Here is a 16,598-nt window from a genome sequence, read left to right as displayed (position 1 = left end):
CACCCAGTGCTTCAAATCTGAAGCGTGCAACCTGATTGGACAGCGGGTTTGGGCCTCTCCTCCAATCGGAGCCTTGCACTGACTTTACCGCTCTCCCCCCCCCCACACACACACACACACCCCCTCTCCGTTGAGTTCTCGCGTGAGATTGCCTTCCTCCGCAAATGAGATCTCGCTTGGGGTGGGCGTGGCCTGAGGTGCGACTTTCCGGAGACGGTTCGGGACGGTGGGCGGGTCCAAAAGCGTGTTCTCGCGAGAGGAGGCGGTGGTTGCATTAGCGGCGTCTCGTGGACACGTGCAGGCGGCGGGCCGGACAAGCGGAGCCGGGGACGAAGCGGCGTGACTGCGGCAACCGAGCGGCCCCGTGAGTACCGCGACCGGGCCGCCAGCCTAAAGGACTGCTGGCCGCCGTAACCGAGCGCCTCCGCTGTCCTCCGGCTGCCGGGAGGGGGAAGGGGCTTCTCCAGGGTGCGCACGTCACTGGGGGTCCCGGCTCTGGCCTGTCCGCTGCTCCAGGCCTCTCACGCTTCACCCTTGGGTCTCTCCTGGCTGTTCCCGGACCACCGCCTGTCGAGTCCGCCCGAGGACTGTGGCTGGACGGCTGGCAGCGCCCTGTGCCGCAGTGACCCCGGGCTTCTGTATCCAAGGTCGGTCTGGGCCCTGGAGTCGGAACACGGCTGAGTCCGGGGTACGGTTAGGCGGCTGGGGCTGGCGAGTGCTGGACGTCTGCTTAAGGCAATGTGGAGTCTAGACTAGCTCCCTCATACCATCTTCTTCCCCGACAGTCTTTCTTACCATTGTCCCTCCTGAGTGTTGTAGGTCACTGGACCGCCCCCCGTTCACCTTCACCGGCACCGACGGGAGAACGGCCCTTCTGTTTGTGTTTTCAAGTGATAAAAGCCCAGGCTCGCTGGGAGGCTGCACTGAGTGGGTGGTGCTTAGAAACCCTGAGTGTAGAATTTGGGTTGGAGCCATTTCAAGTATTCGTCTCGTCTTTGTGTTGATGGAATGAAGATGCGACTCTCTAAATGGTTAGGGAAGAGTTGCCTTTACTGCCAGCTTGAAGTAAACCTTGGAACAAAATAAAACGAGTTATTGTAGGAGCTCAGCAGATTGGACAACAGGAAGAGAGGTATGGGCAGTGTGGCTAATTGTATTGAATTGCCTTTAGATCACAGGCAGGTCAGCTTTTCCCCATTACAGTATTACCTCAATCTAGATTTCTCTTTAAATTGGTGAGGCCCTCTACTTGCAAAATCATCGTACGTGGCTTTTTGCCCATAATCGGTGTATCATTTATTTGAATTGGTCGGGTAATACTTTTCCTCTTGTGGGTTAAGTTTTGGTATGTTATAGCTATTGCCCTGGTCTGCCCCTTTTATTTTTTTTATATATGTAGTGTGCCTGCAGCTAAATAATGTTTTGACTTCATGGTTTTGGCTTTAAGTGCAGTGATGTCTTCTCATGGTCTGTAGTACATTGGACAGATAGTGAGTGGTGAATTGGAAGCAGCTGCCTTTTGTCATCTTTTTAAGCACTATTGAAAATAGTAACTGTAAAATACTGACCTCTATTTGACAGTTAAGTCACTCTTGGGTTCTTAAACACTTTAATTTGTTCATGTTATTCTGATTCATGTGTAATAAATAACTGTTAAAGCCCAAGTATTGTTTAAACGATCTTTCTCATGGGTAACCAGTTTTGGAAGAGCACCATCTTTAAAAGGTCTGTTTAGCTTCATTTTACCAATTGGTGGTAAGAGTCAGCTTCTGAACTGTTGTCTTAAGTTTTTATGCAAATCTGACTTCCACCAGACTTTGGCTGTTACATTTCAGTAAACTCAGGTCAGGCAGCAGGAAGAAGGGAATGGACAGTCATGGGTAGTAGTGTTGAATTGGATTTAAATCATAGATCAGAATCAGATTTAATATCACCGGCATGTCGTGAAATTCATCTTTGCTTAGCAGTACAGTACAAATTGTAGTAGGAAAAAATGTGAATTGTTAAACTAAGTAGTACAAAAATAGATATTTAAAAAGTAGTGAGGCAGTGTTCATGGATTCAAAGTCCATGAACTGAAGAAGCTGTTCCTTCAATTGCTGAGTGTGTGCCTTCAGGCTTCTGTACCTCCTCCCTTATAGTAACAATGAGAAGAGGGCATGACCTGAGTGATGGGGGTCCTTAATGATTGATGCTGCCTTTTTGAGGCATTGCTCCTTGATGTCCTGTTGAATGGTCTTTAGATCACAGGCAGGTCAGCATTTTCTAATTAAAATATCTCCTTAATTTGCAGTTCCCTCAGTTTGCATATCAATGTGTATGTCTTGATGGGTTAAGAATTGAAACTAATTTACATAGGACATTTAATTTGAAACCTACAGAACATAGTCGTCCTGGATTCCTTCTCAGCCTTTTGGCTAAGGTCATGTGTAGTGTAGGAAATCTGCAGAAGCAAAATACTGCAGCTGCTGGAAAGCTGAAGTAAATGCTGAAAGCACTACACTGTACATTTTTTGGGGAAAAGGTTCATTTTGGGTTATTTACTGTTTCATTAAACATTTTGAGATACTTTTTGGAAGCTGTAGATGATTCTATAGAGTTGGAGTGAAGAAGCTGAGACTTTTCTCCTCTGGTCTAGTCAGGTGACTCGAAGATGGAGGGTGCAACTTGGTATACAGATTTGCACAAGTCCTTGCTCGTCTTTGGATAATTGTGCACCACCTGTTTAATGTATTAACACCTTAATACATAATGGGTAACTGACATAGGTAAGCTGTTGTCTTGAGATTGAGGCTGATCTGTATTTAGGGCAGCGTGGTTTATTTGGAAGGTGGCTCTCTTTGTTGATATCAGGTGTCTGAGATAAAGAACGCTCAATGTTGCATGCCATATCACTGTTATCTTTCAGTAACTACACTAAACTTCTATACCAGTAAACTTAATTGCTTTTTAAAGTTGGTCTGTCATATCTGTTCTGGGTCAATATCGTGGCTGCATGCAGAATGACGTGGGCATCTGTCACACTGGTATTCATTTCAGTTTACAAATGCTCAAATATAGCTTATTCCTCTATGACTTGGTTAATAACATACCAGACAATAATAATCTGCAGGCCTGTAACATTCAAAATCATTACAATTACTGAGCCCCATAAATGAAGGAGGCATTCGTTGCCACTAGTGACTGGAGGCCAAGTCATTGGATATATTTAAGATTCTTGATTAGTCAGCATGAAGGGATACGGGGAGAAGGCAGGAGATTGGGGCTGAGAGGGAAAATGGAGCAGCTGTGATCCATTGAATACTTTAACCGACTTCTCCCATTGTACTGTTAAATGTCAGGAATTACAGGAGACTGAATGTCCCACACCACCAGGTTCAAGAACAGCTGCCTCCTTCAACCATTTGGTTCTTGAACAATGGGCAAAAGCTGAGTCACTACAGTTTAGCAATAAGGTGACCTGTTTGTGCTAAAATGGATTTTGTTTATTATTCTAATTGTCCTTTCCTGTAGAAGAAGATTGTATGATTTGTGTAAATTATATGAATACTGCCTGTTCATGTGTGTACTTGTGTATGTAACAATAAACTTGATTTTGAATTACTTTTTGCCAAGTCTGCTTTGACAGCAATCATTAATACGAGACTGCAGATGCTGGAGGAACTCAGCAGGTCAGGCAGCATCTATGGAGAGGAATAAGTTTTAATGTTTTGGGCTGAGACCCTTCATCAGGAAGTGTCTGACCTGCTGACTTCCTCCAGCAGTTTGTGTTGCTTTACTTTGACAGCACCTCAAAGTCTTGGCATTCACCACAAATCATGACAGAGCAGATGTCTGGAAGTACATCCCCTGACTGGATCTTTTCCTCATGTGCCTTTGTTATTGCTGTGCCTAACTACTGGCACTCCTTGTGCAGTTACTTCATGCGAGTATTTTTGCTGAAGGACAAAAGTGAATCATTGGCTGATCGGTGACATCCTGGGAATAACGGTGACATCCTGGGAATAAATTAAAGGCTGATTGGTCCATGGATTCTCGCTTCCCCTTTTTGGAAACCTGGTTAAGATGAAAGCTGTGACTGCTGCAATATTCAAGTGTACGTCCTGTGGGCTTGTCAGCAGTTTGAATCAAATAATTAACACAATTGTGTATTGCATAAGCATTTAAAATGGAAATAGTTTTGGAGTATATTGTAACACTGGCCCTGATTTTTGGGGGGGGGGGGAGGGGAGATGGCAACCATAATTGAGGTGAGGAAATTGGGAACTGGCAAGACATTGATCTTCTGCGAGCAGAGTTTAGAACAAAACAACATTACTGACATACAGTGGGAGATTTTTTTTTCAGAGTGCCAAACGAAGATGGTGGAACCAGTCCAGTAGTGTACAGGTTACTGCAACACTACTATGACTCTTGGCACCTGAGTTCAATTCCAGTGCAGTTTGTAAGAAGTTTGTACATCTTTCCCATGTGTTTCAGTACTCTTCCCTCCCAGGGTCCAAAGATGCACAGGTTAGGTTAATTGGTCATTGTAAATTGTACTGTGATCAGGCTAGGGTCAAATGGGTGGGAAGGGCCTGTTCTGTGCTGTATCTCTAAATAAATCAAGTTCCTCACCAGGTATGAGTGGAGACTTTAGTGAAAAGTAGAGCAAAGGTTAAGATGGGTGAGGTCAGCTCAAGGTTATGCTTGCTAAAGGGGCTGGTGTTTGTGCATACACAGTCATAAGATGCATAATTTCAATGGTCTGACCTTTACTGTTAGAAGCTGTTTCACATAATGCTGCTGGATGTAAATGAAGCTGGCCATAAGAGTTCTCATGTGATTAGTTTTTGGCATCCTCCAACATTTGGGAGATCATCATCGAGCTGAGTCTGTATTACAAGAAACTTTTGAGCTAGCAATACTATTGGAAATGCAAGATTTGCCAGGCATGTACTTGAGCCCGTCACCTACTGTGGCTTAGGCTGCTACATCAGCTTGCCGGAATCCTTTGTCCTTGGATGATCTCTTTCAAATTGTTCCCAGGTGTAGCCAATCTCAACGATCCTTCCCCCCCCCCCCCCCAGGGATGAGATCTTTGGAGCTTCTGTTGGCCTTTCTGTAGTCCTGGGTTTTTACAGGATGGAGTTGCTAGGCCCTTGTCCAACCCTTGTTTCGTAGTCAGGCTATATGGTGGTGTTTCCAGGCAAATGGAGTGGGAAAATTAATCCTCTAAGTGGAATAACTTGTCCCATTGAATTTATGTCCAATTTTATTTTCCTATTAGATATGCAAACGACCTGGTGCCACATCACTTGTCCTTGAAGTGGCTCGTGGGTAGATATTTATATCTGGTGTAGAAGCATCCATGCTGTTTGGTTTATAAAGAACCTGGAAGAACGTGTACTCCTTTGAAAGGTTATGCAGCACACACTAAGAACAGACTTATTACTAAGCTGAATGAAACATAACTGAGATGAAGCCACACTCAGGTTGGAGGAACAACACCTTATATTCCGTCTGGGTAGCCTCCAACCTGATGGCATGAACATTGACTTCTCAAACTTCAGCTAATGCCCCACCTCCCCCTCGTACCCCATCCGTTATTTATTTTTATACACACATTCTTTCTCTCACTCTCCTTTTTCTCCCTCTGACTATACCCCTTGCCCATCCTCTGGATCCGTCTGTCCACCCCCCCCCCCGCCCCCGTCTTTCTCCCTGGGCCTCCTGTCCCATGATCCTCTCATATCCCTTTTGCCAATCAACTGTCCAGCTCTTGGCTCCATCCCTCCCCCTCCTGTCTTCTATCATTTTGGACCTCCCCCTTCCACTTTCAAATCTCTTACTAACTCTTCCTTCAGTTAGTCCTGATGAAGAGTCCTGGCCTGAAACATCGACTGTACCTCTTCCTAGAGATGCTGCCTGGCCTGCTGCGTTCACCAGCAACTTTGTGTGTTACTGAAATTTAAATGTTGCTTTCACATTGCACTGAATCAGTGATGCAGATGATGGTCATGTAGGTGTATGAAATGGCTTTCCACTCCTGATGTACTGGACGCAGCATTTTACTTGCGCCATTTCACGATGCACTCTTGTAGTACCACATCCTCCCTTTGATAATAGATAACACTAAATCAGTTGTGCGCTGTGGTTGCACACATTATTTGTAAACTCTGCTACTCCAATTCCACTAAAATAATTTGGACAAGATTAATACAACTACATCAATCGATATCTTAAAGGGAAATTGACAAGTTTGTTACAGGGCAGAATCAAGAGGGGACCCTGTAGATGCGAGGAGTTGGATTTCAAGATTGGTTCATCACATGCTAGTGTGAATTGAAGACATTTACAGTAAGAGTAAATGGGTTTCTCAGAATTCAAAGACTAAGGATAGTTCTTGGCACTCAAGAACTTGCTCTCTTTTAAAAAGAAAGATTGAGTTGTAAGCTATCCATCTTTGCCAGAGATGGAAAGCAGCCCTAAACTGACAATGTCTGGACTCTGCCAACAGGATTTAGAAAGATTGATTGGGTAAAAGCTGAGCAGATGAGTTTAAAATAAGAAAATGTTGGTCCTTGATATCCGATGAGATGAATCAGAAGGAAAGTTAACTAACTAGACATGTAGTAGACCTGTAGACCAGTGGTGGACATAAATATTTTGTTCATGAACCAACTTGGTTTTTGATGCAATGAAAAATTCAGAAAGCAAATGGCCTTTTTGGGAATTTAGGAATAGTTTTACAATTCTAGTGTTGGTAAGGTGTGTAGGACTGTGGTTTTGTCGGTAGTACAGAAAGGATTTGCTAGGCTGTTTCATGAATGCAAGGATTGCCTCATCACATGACTTAAAGTTAGACCTGTATCGTGAGGTAATTTTGAGAGGAAAGATCTTGAGAGTCATGAGGTGGGTATTGAGATTACTCCACAAGTGGAAGAGTTGAATGGGGGCAGATTTGTTGGAATTTTTTAGGCTCGTGAATCTCTAGAATTCTCTACCCTGGACGGCAGTGGTGACTGGAATATGGGACACATTTAAAGATTGTGGAATTGAAGTCAAAAGGAATTCACACCATTTGGCCTTTAGAAGTGTGGGAGGGGGGAGAAGAAGCACAATTGCTAAGTAATCACAGTGTCTGCTTTGGAAAAACACAAGATGACATTGAAGAGATTGCATTGGGGTATATGGAAAGTTTTTTGATATAGACCTTTATGGGCAATGTCAATATGTCCCTTTATAAAAACGATGTGGCCAGTTCCTAGTTACTGGGTCCATCCACTTACTATCTTCTCCAGTGACAGGCACAAAACCTTTGTAAGATTCTAGTAAATTGTAAATAATAAACAAGAAAATCTGCAGATGCTGGAATCCAAAGCAAAACAGAAAATGTTGGAACAACTCAGCAGGTCAGGCAACATCCACAAGAATGAACAATCAACGTTCAATTGGAATGAAAGGGGAACATGACAGAATGAAATAGTTGGGGGAGGAGGATAGCTAGAAGGTGATAGGTGAAGCCAGGTGGGTGGGAAAGGTTTTAAAAAAAAAAGGGCTAGAGAATAATGAATCTAATAGTGAATCATGGGAGAAAGAGAAGGGGGCAGGGGACTGGTGGGGGGGGGCGTGGAGGTAAGAGGCCAGTGTGGGGAATAGAAGAGGAGGGAGGGATTTTTTTTTTTAACTGGAAGGAGAAATTGATGTTCATACCATCAGGTTGGATGCCACCTGGACAGAATATCAGGTGCTGCTCTTCCACCTTGAAAGTAGCCTCATCGTAGCAGGAGAAGAGGCTATGGACCAGCGTTTCAGAATAGGAATCACAATTTAAGTGTTTGGTCACCGGGAAGTTCAGCTTTTGGTGGGTGTACAGTCTGTGCTTGCTAGTCCCTTGAGGTAAAATCTTACTGGAGCCCAACAGACAGCTTTTACATGATCTGTCTCTCTTCTGGTGCTGGGCTCTGAGCAATCAGATTACTTTGAGGCATGCTCTTAAAATTTCACTTAGACTATTTCAACTACAGATGTAATGAGTCATGTAGTTCTGGCACATACTTGAGCAGTTGTTGTCCTAAATTTTCTTGGCAGGCAGCAATACATGAAGCATTAAATATATTATAACTTGATTGTATTGTGGTCTAAGTCTGGTTACGAAAATGGTGTAAAACCTGTCAATTGACTGAGGTAGTCCTAACCCAAACCTTTTGGGAAAATACTAGTCTCTGGTTGCAAGTATTTTGTATGATTTTTCTATTATTGAGTTGCCTGCTAAGGGAGCTTGCTTTTTGTCATTTGTTTATTTTAATCAGTTGGAAGAACTGATGATGCAATATTATGGTAAAATTTTCTGACTTGGATACTGCTTGCCACAGCCAGGCATATTCAGCTTTTGAGAATTCCTTTCTCAACCTCTCAACTCACATTGTGAAGCACTGAAGGAAAGCATGTATGAAGTGCAGAATGTAGACGGCTGTTGACAAGTGACTTAGTACAAATTTGGTAAATGGCGTGTTGTGGTGAAATAGCGTAATGGTGCTGTGGTAGGAAAAGTGGAAATGTGGTATACTATCCAGCCAGAGACTAAAATACTGTTTTGGGTTTCCTTGTACACTGATTTTTAAAAAGTATTCACCTCCCCTTGGAAGTTTTCATGTTTTATTGTTTTACAATATTGTATCACAGTAGATTTCATTTGGCTGTTCTGAGATCATGTCAAAGTGAAAACAAATTTCTATAAATTGCTCTAAATACATTACAATTGTTAAACAAAATTATTGATCATAATTACTTGCCCCCTTCAGTCAGTATTTAATAGATGCATCTTTGGCAGCAATTACCACTTTGAGTCTGTGTGGGTAGGTCTCCATCAGCTTTGCACGTCTTGACACTGCAATTTTCTCCATTCTTAAGAAAACTGCTCAAGCTTTGTCATATTGTATGGGGATCATGAGTGAATAACCCTTTTCAACTCCAGCCACGAATTTTCAATTGGATTGAGGTCTGGGTTCTGACTTGACCGCTCCAGGACTTTAACTTTGTTTTTAAGCCATTTCACTTTGGCTTTATGCTTGGGGTTATTGTCTTGCTGGAAAACAAATCTTTTCCCAAGTCGGTTCTTTTGCAAACTGCATCAGGTTTTCCTCCAGGATTTCCCTGTATTTTGCTGCATTCATTTTACCTTCTACCTTCACAAGCCTTCCAGGGTCTGCTGCAATGAAGCATCCCCACAGCATGATGCAGCCACCACCATGCTTCATGGTAAGGATGTTGTGTTTTTGATGTGCGGTGTTTGTCTTATGCCAAACATAGTGTTTAGTCTGATGGCCGAAAAGCTCAATTTTGGTTTCATCAGATCATAGAACCTTCCAGTTCACTTCAGCGTCTCCCACATGCCTTCTGGCCTGAGCTCTAGCCAAGATTTCAAGTGAGTTTTTTCAACGGTGGCTTTCTCTTTGCCACTCTCCCATAAAGCTGCAACTGGTGAAGCACCTGGCAACAGATGAATGTACAGTCTCTCCCATCTCAGCCGCAGAAGCTTGTAACTCCTCCAGAGTTGTTATAGGTCTCTTGGTGGCCTCCCTCACTAGTCTCCTTGCATGGTCACTTGTTTTTGAAGATTGCCTTCTCTAGGCAGATTTAGAGCTGTGCCATATTCTTTCCATTTCTGATGATTGACTTAACTGTACTCCAAGAGATTATTCACTGACTTGGAAGTTTTCATGTATCTATCTCCAGATATATGCTTTTGAATAACCTTTACGCAGAGTTGCTTGGAGTGTTCTTTTGTCTTCGTGATGTGTTTTTTGCCAGGATACAGACTTGCCTGCAGTTGGACCTTCCAGATACAGGTGTATTTTTACTACAATCAGGTCTCCAAAAACGGATCTCCATTTAACTGTGACTTCTAAAACCAATTGGCTGCACCATTGATTTGATGTGTCATATTATAGGTGAAGAATATTTATGCAATTATTGTTTTGTATTTGTAGTTAATATCTGTTTTAATTTTGATGCAAGTCTTTTTCTGTTGATCACTGTCAAAAAAGCCAAGCTAAATCCACTATGATTCAGTGTTGTAAAACAAAACACGAAAACTTCCAAGGGAGGGTGAATACTTTTTATAGGCACTGTACATGAGACAAAGTTGAAAGCTACATGAAGCTTCTCCTTACACCCAAATGGGCTTGACTCCAAATTAGTTTTGCATTAAATTAGTTGAATTGCAATTTATCTGCTATTTTCACTGGACAGAAAATCCAAATATAACATTAACGTTAATTGCAACATGGATGAAGTATAAAATGAGGGAATTTTACTAGACTCAACGTGAAGTTGCTGAGTTAATGTTTGGAGTACTCTATACAGTTTTACTCACCAAGTTGAGATGTAATGGCAGCAGTTCAGACAAATTCCCTGGGTTGGACATGTTAGTCCTGTTTTTAGATTAAAGCATAGATAATGAAATATGAGCTTAAAATCTGTAACATTGTGGGCTGTAATAAAGGAGATATTGGGAGGATGTTTCAGTGGGTTTTGCAAGCCCATTGCTCTCAACTTTAAATAGACTTGTTTGAAAATAGGAGATATTGAGGGGCATTTTGGAAAGTTAAATGCATAAATTTTCATGAATACTTAGAGTGTATTAAGGACAGTGAGTAAAACGCTCATGATTTCTGAGCTGCCAGTCTAATTAGTAAAATCTGCAGTATAAACAAGCCAAATGCTTATTGTGTCTTCCTGCATTTGTTCAGCCATTCTCATTGTGGTCTGTTCACGTACCCTTCTATTGCATTCATCCACTTCGTTTACTGGTTTTCACCTTGCTACATCTGTCATATCGACTGTTTGAAGTGATAGTCTCACATTGTCTAGATGTAGGGTCAATGGTCCTTGGGATGGGTGAATTTTATCCATTTAGTTGTAAGTAGACAACCCCTTGGTCACTGACCCTTAGTTGTACTTTTTGCAACTTCGGGCAAGATCCTTTTGGCACCAGTTTTGACCAGCCCTGCCTAAGAATTCAAAACCTTTGAATAAAATCAGACCTGAATCTCAAAGCGTTTGCCTACCTGCCATCGAGGCTATATACACAGAAAGGTGCTGAAAAAGAGCCAGTAACATATGAAGGATCTCTTTTATTATGCTTATTGACAGTTTGGAAGTGGTTTGTTTAAAATAAGACTCCTTTTGCCTGGAAGAAAACATTCTGACATGTAGACAAACAACTGGCAATTTGCATTCATGGTGATATCAATTTAAAGTTTGACTCTACAAATTCTACATTCTAGCGATGCACAGTAGAGCATCCTGACATGTTGCATCACTGTGTGGTACTGAAACTACACTGTGACTACAGGAAGACTGTACAACAGGTGGTCAAAATGCCCAATAAGGTTGGGGGGGGGGGAGAGGGTTCAAACTGGCAGGTGATGTGCAAAAGTCTTTCAAAGTTTGTGGGAATTTCTTGGGCAAGAGTTGATTTCTTCAGTGGTTGATTATTTCAGTCCTGATTGCATATTAGTTGTTTGGATGGATATGACAAAATTGATAAGTTTCTGAGGGAGGCAATAATGGAAAGATAATCCATAATATTTTAACATTTGGGTGTCAACTTTATGCATTCACTTCCTGACAGTATCAGAAACTATTATGAAAAACAGTGCACCCATTAAATATGCATTGGTGCCTCTTTCTGCTGTATATGAATATGTTAAACTTTAAATTTGCTATAACAAAGTTCATGGGATGTAGGTTAAAAGCACGGCTTATTGTTTGCAAAGATAATATTAATATTTTTTGAGATTTGTGTAATTTCCATGGTTTGCAAATCCTTGGTCAAACAAGACAGTTGGCCTTTGGGCTGTTAAGCTTCCCAAGAACTTCATTTTAACAGTGAAAGACAGTAGTTATGCAAGCCTCTAAGGTACAGTTCCCATGAAATTAAAGACTTTTTGAATACATCAGTTGTAAGTTGTTCCATGTTTTATAAGTTTTTCAGAGATTATATGATGCAGAATGGAGTTGTAGATAAGCACTATTGTGCTGCTGGTTTATGTCATGTGGCAATAGGCCACTTTGATGTGATGAATCCATTGAGTGTCCACAGTTTGGTGTTTGTACTGTCCTTTTCTGCTGGGCGCTTTTTTGAAATGTAGGCTTGTGGTTACTTGGAGGTCTCATTATCCCCCAACTTATTTTTTTAATCGTTGACTAAAATTAGTACTTAATTTTGTATTCCATTTACCTCTTTTATTTTTGTAATGAGATGAGCCCTTTTGAAAGCTGTTTTGCATAACTTGGGTCATCAGCAATGCGCAACTGCATCCAGCAGGAGGCACTTTTAAAGTGTCTTGTGTAAATTGCCCTTTAACCAGTACAGAGAAGACCCGAGTGTGCAGGATGAGGTTACAGATATTAGAATCGCAAGTAACATAGAAACATAGAAAACCTACAGCACAATACAGGCCCTTCGGCCCAAATTGGTGAAGAAATCCACCAGAAAGCACATTTGAGCCCAATTATCACCCATTACTGTTAATTTTGAGACTAAAGTGCCTGGCACTGATGTTTTTAAAGCACTTCTATTCACATACATCCTTGATTCTACTTGCCAATGAGAGATTTTAATGGAAGATTAGTTATACAACTTTGGAAGCTTCTTGCTGATCTAAGAAAACATGAGTGTTTGGCTTGAGGGTAAAATGGACTGAAAGTCACTGAAAGCAAGCATGCAGGTACAGCAGGCAGTGAAGAAAGCTAATGGCATGCTGGCCTTCATAACAAGGGGAATTGAGTATAAGAGCAAAGAGGTCCTTCTGCAGCTGTACAGGGCCCTGGTGAGACCACACGTGGAGTATTGTGTGCAGTTTTGGTCTCCAAATTTGAGGAAGGACATTCTTGCTGGAGTGCAGCGTAGGTTCACAGGGTTAATTCCCGGGATGGCGGGACTGTCATATGTTGAAAGATTGGAGCAACTGGGCTTGTATACACTGGAATTTAGAAGGATGAGAGGGGATCTAATTGAAACATATCAGATTATTAAGGGATTGGACACGCTGGAGGCAGGAAACATGTTCCCGCTGATGGGTGAGTCCAGAACCAGAGGCCACAGTTTAAGAATAAGGGGTAGGCCATTTAGAACGGAGTTGAGGAAAAACTTTTTCACCCAGGGAGTGGTGGATTTGTAGAATGCTCTGCCCCAGAAGGCAGTGGAGGCCAAGTCTGGATGCTTTCAAGAAAGAGATGGATAGAGCTCTTAAAGATAGCGGAATCAAAGGTTATGGGGATAAGGCAGGAATTGGATACTGATAGTGGATGATCAGCCATGATCACAGTGAATGGAGGTGCTGGCTCAAAGGGCCGAATGGCCTACTCCTGCACCTGTTGTTTATTGGACTAATTCAGGAATTTGGGTAGGCCAGGAGCAATGGAAAAGCTATGCCAGAGTGTGCAATGTGAAGAAAAAGATACTTTTGATATATAAGACATACAGTTTTGCATCTCTTGAATGTCTCAATTTCTAAACTACTTTGGAGCTTATTTATATTATAAGAACCAGCCAATTTGCTCAAGATCAATGTGGTGATAACTGGATCAGTTCATTGATAAGGAATGAGTATTGTCGGGGCACAGGATCCCTTTTTTGGACAGTTCTTTAGTCGAGGGGCATTATTTATGGTGCAAATGTAACGAAAACCAATTTCCCCCGGGATCAATAAAGTATGACTATGACTTGTACTGAGCAGGAATAGAACACTGGCATTTACTTTCCTGTCCTTCCAGGATTCTTCAAGCAGACTTTCTCAATTTTAGTAGTATCATACAATGTGATTAACGTTTGGGCAAGTGAGATGCATTTGAATTTAAAATCTTGCTGCCAGATTTCAGCAGGAAATCAATTTCATTGGAGATGATTAACTGTCCTCCAGAATGAGTGTTTAACTCTGTTTCCCAAATATTCTCAAGCTTTTGTCACAAGCTGCCATTTCTGAATGGTAGGAAGTGAGGCAACGTAGAATAACTTTTGCAAGCTTCTACTTAATCAGATGGTTTGCTAGAATGGACCTACTGCAAATATGCTGCTTTTGATTTGTGCAGTTAATGTTTTGAAAATCATGCTACACTTAAACGTTTAATTCTGTGTTGGACAAGCATGCTGATGACTAGAGAACTGTTATGTCCCTGTGCAGTTGTAATTCCAGATTGTTTTTTTTTCCCTTAGAAAAGTGGTGCCTCTTAGATTCATACCCTATATTGAGCTTGATTTAAAAATTCATCTCTGCAGTTGGTTTCTTCCAATTTGTCACTGATTTAGATTGCTAGGAGGGTTTCTTACTTGGCACGTGACCTGAAGCCTGCATCCCAGTTGTTCTCAGGTTTTTTCCCCAACAAGCTCCTTGGGACAGTGGTAAGCATTTTAAAGTTGGCAGTTTGGGTGCTGGGGGCAATGAGGTTGTCACAGTTTTGCCCCTTAGAATGAAAAATGCTGAATTCTGATTAACTTGCCTCCATTTGAGATGAAAAGTACTGTTATGGACATGTTCAAGATGAAAGAAGCTTGAATTGGGCACTAATTGACTAGTCCCTCTGAAGCTGTCGTTTTGAAAAGACTTGTATTTATGCAAGTTCCCCCCCCCCCCCACTAATTCTTTGGACAGGATACTGCATTGGGACTTGAACTTCGATTTTTGAAATCAAAAATTAAGCTTTCAATCCAATTAGTCTGGACTCTTAACACATCATTCTCAAGACCAATGGCACTTGTGCCTGAAGTATTTCAACTCCTAACTGGCCACATACACCAACCCCACTCTTTAAATAGAACACCACAGCAGCATAGTGGTGAGTATATTACAGCTTGGGGTGCCAGAGTTCAATCCCAGCATCCTCTGGGGAATGCATGGGTTTTCATTGGGTGTTCTGGGTCCCTCCCACAGTCCAAAGATACATTGGGTCATTGTAAATTGTCTCGTGATTGGTTTAGGGTTAAATTTGGGTTGCTGGGCAGTGTGGCTCAAAAGAGCCAGAAGGGCCTATTCCACACTGTACAGTACCTCTAAATAAATGCTACTGGCCCAGTCTGTTTGCAATAGTATCTGTTAAGTCCAGGGCCATCCACAGGAATAGGTGGGATGCCAGAGTAATGATTGCATAAAGCAAAAGGGATCTATTGGTTTCTTCAGATTGACTTCTCCATTTTAGACATGTTGGCATGCCTAAGGGATTAGTCAGACTTCAGAATGGTCTGAACTACTCTAATCTTGAACTAGATTCCTCTAACTTTTTAAGTGCTTTGTTTATGAAAGGTATTTTTGGGTGTGGCAAGTACCAGAATACCAGATATTCAGTCAACAAGGCTGTCTTCTATTAATGAACTGCAGTGTGATTTATTACAACTGGAACAACTTGGTGAATATGATTTGTCTTTAATTCTGTTCAGTTTGTCCTGAAACTATCAATAATGAAGTAATGCTGGTGTATTATTTGGTTTTGGTACCTGAGGTCCTGGATTCAGGAAAGTCATTGTACTGCAAAGTGTGGCAAAAGTATTGAAGATTGTATGCAAATAGCCAGATCAGATTTTAAAGGTCTGTATAAAAAAAATTGTACCATGGGTTCAGTTGATAATGGTAGTAAAAGTCAGGACCATTGACAGTATTCATAATGGATTATTGAAACAGCATTGACTTAGTATCTGTGCAATATTCAGGCCTTTTTCAAATGGGACCTCATTAGGCCTGGAGAATACTGGAGAAATTGGTGTTCCAGTTTCTGCAGTGAAGTGTACTGAAAATTTTGTCACAGATTTCTTTGCTTTCACATTTCACTGTTTGAAGGTGAATCTGTAGTATTTCCCACTTGGAACAAATTATATTGAGAGGTAACTTATTTGCATAGTATGCAACTTCATTTTGTTAACTTCAATAGCATTAACCAGGTTAGTCTTTGTTATTCCCAAATTAGTCATGATTTCAATAAAGTTAATTTGTCCTGGTTTGAATATGCATAGATGTAGTTTGTCATTGTTGGACAAGTTGATGGTGCTAAATGTGAAAGGAAGGAACAGAGTTCAAATTTATTTTGCTTTGAAGAACAACTTGCTCCTAAATTCTGCAGATGGACTTTGCATAGCAAAGTACTGTATAACATTCAAATATTAAATATTAAATGGATAGCATGCAAAGACATTGTTGCTCTTAGTATTTTAGTTCTTGGTTACGTACTAAATTGAAGGTGTTTGCATTGATATTTAAATATTTGAATGAGCTGAAATGTTTTAAGCTATTTGGTTTTTAAAATGTTAGTAACTTGTAACCCTGCTATTAAGATCTTTTTTGCTGTCAAACATTGGAAAGAAAGGAAGCAACAGATGTAGCAGACTCTTGTAAACTGAAAACAGCATTGCTTGCCAAAGAAATTGTACATGTGCCACATTCTGGTTGTCACAGCCTCCATTACTGGTGCAGGAAGACTGGTGAATCAGATTCGAGCTGTTCTTCCATGAAAGTCATCTTTAATTCTTTCCAGGATGAGGTCAGTCTCAGGGTGGAGGAGCAACACCTCATTGTGCCTGGGGAGACTCCAACCTGATAGCATAAACATCGATTTCTTCT

The 16,598-nt window shown here is 41.4% G+C and overlaps 1 protein-coding gene across 3 annotated transcripts in view; it reads left to right on the top strand.

Moving 5' to 3' along the window:
* The first annotated feature begins 242 nt into the window (after positions 1-242).
* The window catches only part of akap1b (A kinase (PRKA) anchor protein 1b), a 54,223-nt gene continuing 37,867 nt past the window's right edge, over positions 243-16,598 (top strand). The window contains exon 1 of one of the 3 annotated variants that reach the window (XM_072242990.1): positions 243-364. The gene's annotated coding sequence lies outside the window, so the exon portion shown is untranslated. The other 2 variants (XM_072242992.1, XM_072242991.1) reach the window with 2 other exon arrangements.

This window comes from Mobula birostris, chromosome 25 (genome assembly GCF_030028105.1).
Source record: "Mobula birostris isolate sMobBir1 chromosome 25, sMobBir1.hap1, whole genome shotgun sequence".
Lineage (NCBI taxonomy): Eukaryota > Metazoa > Chordata > Chondrichthyes > Myliobatiformes > Myliobatidae > Mobula > Mobula birostris.
The sequence above is the reverse complement of the archived record's forward strand: the minus strand, read 5'-3'. Positions and strand labels throughout refer to the sequence as shown.